We start from the raw sequence: 4,758 nt of genomic DNA, 5'->3' as shown, positions 1-4,758 counted from the left end.
CTTTAGGTGTAGGGTTAGGTTGTGTACTTGAGACCTTTCTTGTTTCTTGAGAAAGGCTTGTATTGCTATATACTTTCCTCTTAGGACTGCCTTTGCTGCATCCCAAAGATTTTGAACAGTTGTGTTTTCATTTCATTTCCATAAAACCTAGACATTTTTGAGAAGTCCAACCTATGATATTCCTGGGAGGCTACATAGGTGTTTCTTCCCTTTGAAAAATCATCCTTCTACAAAGCTAGTTGGTATACCTTTGTGTTTTCGAATTGTGGGCTGCACTTTGCCTTCTATAAATGAAAATTTTTTCTTCTCTCAGATGACTCTGGTCGCTGGGGCAGAGGTGGTTTATTCACAGCTTTGGAAACACGATCTGCTGAGCCACGAAAAATATATGAGCTGGCTGGGAAAATGAAAGGTAAGAAGCAAAGCAGAGAAAAGGGGTAAGGATGGAATACAAGAGGAGAGGACACTTAGGACAGGTATCACGTGGGTTATGAAGCACTAATTAAGGAGTTAGGAGAGCTAGTTGGGGGTCTTATTAGCTAGTTTTGTCATCATTTAATTAGTTATGTGACTTTGAGGCAGTCCCTTACCCTCCCTGTGCCTGTTTTCTCATCTGTAATTTGTGAATAATACTTATTCCACCCACTTCATGGGACTATAATGAGGATAGTGGAAATGCAAGTATTCTGATAAATGTCAATCCCTCTGTGCATATTTAAGTATTGGCATGAAGAGCGTTTCATTGTTTACCTCCACTGCGACCAACTCACCCGATCTTCATAAGGGAATATTTATCGAAAATGTCAGAGACCTGTGGGAGAGAAATCAGACCTGCCATTAAAGTGCTAACAAGAGCTGGGGTTGGGTGTTGAAGAGGAGGAGGTTGTTTTATGAGGTTAGTGTAGGCTGAGATACAGCACTCCCTGGAGACAGAAGTATCAGGTGCTTGGGGCCAAAGGAACTTGAAAGTCTGGAAATACCCTCCCTTGGCATGGAGAAGGAGAAAGGGCACCTTCTTTTACATGCAGAAATCACAAAGTAACAAGAGGAGTAAAATTATTATTGTCATTATTTTCTGGGGACTTGAGAGGCCAAGGGACCTTGTTCAATAGAGAAGGGCCCTTCAGATTCCTCAGAGATTGGTTTCCCCTAACTCTTCTGCCTAGTTCTCTAGGGTGGAAAGGGATATAAGGACTTAGAAGGAATACTCTTTCTACTAAGATAGATCACTGATAGAAAGGTTTAACAGGTTAAAATAACTGAGATCTAGCTATTGATTGGGCAGTTGGAAAAGCAGAGAATTCAGGAGAGGTCAGAACTAGAAATGAAGACTGAGGAATGCCTGTTTGGATCCTTGTTTGAAAATGTGAGGGAGGCAGGATGGGGACCTAGCACCTACTCCAAAGGACCTGAGAGGAGTCTTGCCCACCACTGCCAACCCATAAGAGACAGAAGACCTCCATGCAGGCTACAGAGCCAGCACAACTGCCTAGACCCCTCTTGCCACCGTCAGGGAAAAATCGGATGAGTGCTCAACCGGGCAGGTACTCATGCATGAGACAGAACTCAGAAATCCAGCTTTCCTGCGGGAAGACTCCAGCATATCACTGGAGAAGTAAGAAAAGAGAAAAACAAAAATAGGAGTTGGTCACAGTGGAGGTCGTAAGAGAAACTCTCCTGCTGCAGCCTTTCCCCCAGGGAAACACTGAATGGACTGATGTAGTTGGTGGAGGTGATCTGTCCTGTCGGGGGAAAGGAAAGTGGTGAGTAAACTCCTAGCTGTCCCAGGCAGATGGAACACAGCTGGAGAAACCCATTTCTCTCTGCCAGCACCCACAGTACTAAGGTGGGAGTTCTGTGACTGGGAGGAGGCAGATCCGAATTTCATATGGTGTCAGAGGGTTTGTGCTCAACAGGAAGTTCAGCCACAGTCTTTGGGAGTACCACACACAGGATCTCCCTACTGGGTCCACAGGCTCCCACAAAAGCCTGAATGTTAAACCCACACTTCCTCTGACTCTGCTGCCACCTGTTTGTACAGGCTCCCAAATGTGTGTGTGAGAGCGAGCTCTGGTAGACAGAGAGCCCACTCAGAACAGGCCTTGGTAGTCAGTCAAGGAAAAAACCACAAACCTGAGCTATGTATAGCTCTTCTAGAATGCTGTTTCCAAGAGGCAGCCTGCTGAATTATAACATCCAGAGATGACACAAAGGCTTAAAAATTTGGCCCCGAGAGAGCAAGAAGTGCGGAGCAGGTATACCTCAAAAACACAAGGAATAACTCAGTGACAGTACCACAGAACATAAAACCATCTGCTGAAAGCAGTGAGCACAGAGTTAAGGAGGTATCTGCTACTTCAAATGCAAAAGCAGCAGTGCATAACTATGAGGAATGTGAAAAATCAAGGAAATATGGCATCACAGAAAGCAAATGACAGTTCTCCAGCAACCAAGCTCAAAGGCACAGAATATTGCAATCTAACTGATAAAGAATTCAGAATAGCAGTTATGAGTAAACTCAATGAGTTGCAAGAAAACTTATGGCAATTCATTGAAATCAGGAGTAAAACATGAACAGAATGAGTTCTGTTCCGTAGAAGAGAACCAAACAAATTCTGGAGCTGAAGAATTTGATGAATGAGGTGAAGACTACAATAGAGAGCAGCTGTAGCAGGGCAGACCAGATGGAAGAAAGAATAAATGACTTGGAGGATAGGAATTTTGAAATAACACAGAAGAGGTGAAAGAATAGAGATTAAGTAAGAGCTGTGGGATTGGATTAAAAAGATAACTATCAGAGTAAGACAAATATCAGAATAAGCAGGCTTCCAGAAAAGGAAGAGAGGGAGAAGAGGGCAGAGTTTATTTAAAGAAATGATAGCTGAGAACGGCCCAAACCTGGGGAAAGATTGGGACATATAAGTCCACAAAGCTAATAGATCACCCCATTATCTCAATGTAGAAAGGCCTTCCCAAGACACATTATAATGAAACTGAAAAATCAATGAAAAAGAAGCCAGGGGGGAAAAGGACATAACCTAAAAAGGACCCTCATTAGGCTGACAGCAGATTTCTCAGCAGAAACTACAGGCCAGGAGAGAGTGGAATGACATATTTGGTGTTGAAAGATAGACTGCCAACTAAGGATACTGTATGTATCTGGCCAAGTTATCTTGCAGATAAGATATCCCAGACAAAAGCTGAGGGAGTTCACTACCACTAGACCTGCCTTGCAAGATGCTGAAAGGAGTTCTTCAAGCCGAAATGAAAAGGTACTGATCAGTATCAGGAAAACATGGAAGTACACAACACACTACTAAAGGTGAAAAATAGAGTTAGGTAACTGTAATCTATATTAGGATGGTGCGTTAACCATTCAACTCCAGTATAAAGGTTAAAGGAAAAGAATAGTAAAAAGAACCATTAATGAATACACAACATAAAAAGAGGTAAAAAGGAATAAAAGGGAGAGCCTTAATAGGTGACTGAACATAAGTTGCTGTCAGCTTAAGATGGACTCTTTTATCTGTAAGGTGTTTTATGGTAACAACATAACAAAAACCTAGAGTGGATCCACAAGAGACAAAGAGGAAATGGAGCATACACCACAGAAAATAACCAGTTTATGAAGGTAGACAGAAACAGAGGGAAAAAGAAACAATGGAAATACAATGGAATTTGCTTGAATTCACCAAGCAAAAGGCACAGTGGCTGATGGAAAAAACAAAAAACAGGACACAGCTAATTGCTGCCTACAAGAGACCAACTTGAGCCTTAAAAACACACATAGATTCAAAGTGAAGGGATGAAGAAAGATACTCTCTGCAGGTGGGAACTAAAGAAAGGGGGGGGGTGGCTGTCCTTGCATCAGACAAAGTAGACTTTAAACCAAAATGGTAGCAAGAGACAAAGTCATTATATAATGATAAAGGGATCAATGCATCAAGAAGTTATAACAATAGTGTATAGCATCAAGAAGGTATAACAATAGTATATATTCACCCAACATCAGAGGACCTAAATATATTTAACAAATATTAACAGGTATGAAGGGAGAAATAGACAACAATGCAATAATAGTAGGGGACTTTGATATATCACTTTCAGCAATGCAGATCATCCAGAGAGAAAAGCAACAAGGAGATAGACTTGGACCAAATAGTATATCAAATTGACCTAATAGACATCTATAGAAAATTTCATCCAACAGCAGCAAAATACACATTTTTCTCAAGTACACGTGGAACATTTTCAAGAATAGAGCACAAAACAAGTCATAGCAAAATAAGACTGAAATAATACCAAGTATCCTTTCCAACCACAATGGTATGAAACTAGAAATTTTTAATGAGGCAAGTTAGAAAATCTCCAAATAGGTGGAAACTAAACAGCACACTCCTGAACAACCAGTGAGTCAAAGAAGAAGTCAAAAGGCAGACCAAAGAATATCTCGAAACAAATGGGAACACAACATACCAAACACTGATGGATGCTGCAAAAGCATTTCCGACAGGGAAGTTGGTAGCAATAAATACTTATGTTAAGAAAGGATATTTCAAGCAGGAAACAAACTGAGTGTTGTTGGAGTGGGGGGTGGGGTGGGAGGGATGGGGTGACTGGGTGATAGACACTGGGGAGGGTACGTGCTCTGTTAAGCGCTGTGAATTGTGCAGGACTGTTGAGTCTCAGATCTGTACCTCTGAGACAAATAATGCAAGATATGTTAAGAAAAAAAAAGAAGAAGAAGAAGGTAGCGGG

The 4,758-nt window shown here is 41.5% G+C and overlaps 1 long non-coding RNA gene across 1 annotated transcript; it reads left to right on the top strand.

Annotated features, from left to right (window-relative positions):
• The first annotated feature begins 9 nt into the window (after nucleotides 1-9).
• LOC145718435 (uncharacterized) lies at nucleotides 10-2,821 on the top strand. The gene is made up of 2 exons (XR_014141808.1): nucleotides 10-412; nucleotides 1,687-2,821. It is a non-coding gene; the product is annotated as an uncharacterized LOC145718435 (long non-coding RNA).
• Nucleotides 2,822-4,758: the final 1,937 nt, after the last annotated feature.

The sequence above is a fragment of the Leptonychotes weddellii genome, unplaced genomic scaffold, assembly GCF_054177405.1.
Source record: "Leptonychotes weddellii isolate Sample4059 unplaced genomic scaffold, ASM5417740v2 HiC_scaffold_15652, whole genome shotgun sequence".
In the NCBI taxonomy this organism is placed as follows: Eukaryota; Metazoa; Chordata; class Mammalia; order Carnivora; family Phocidae; genus Leptonychotes; species Leptonychotes weddellii.
The sequence above is the reverse complement of the archived record's forward strand: the minus strand, read 5'-3'. Positions and strand labels throughout refer to the sequence as shown.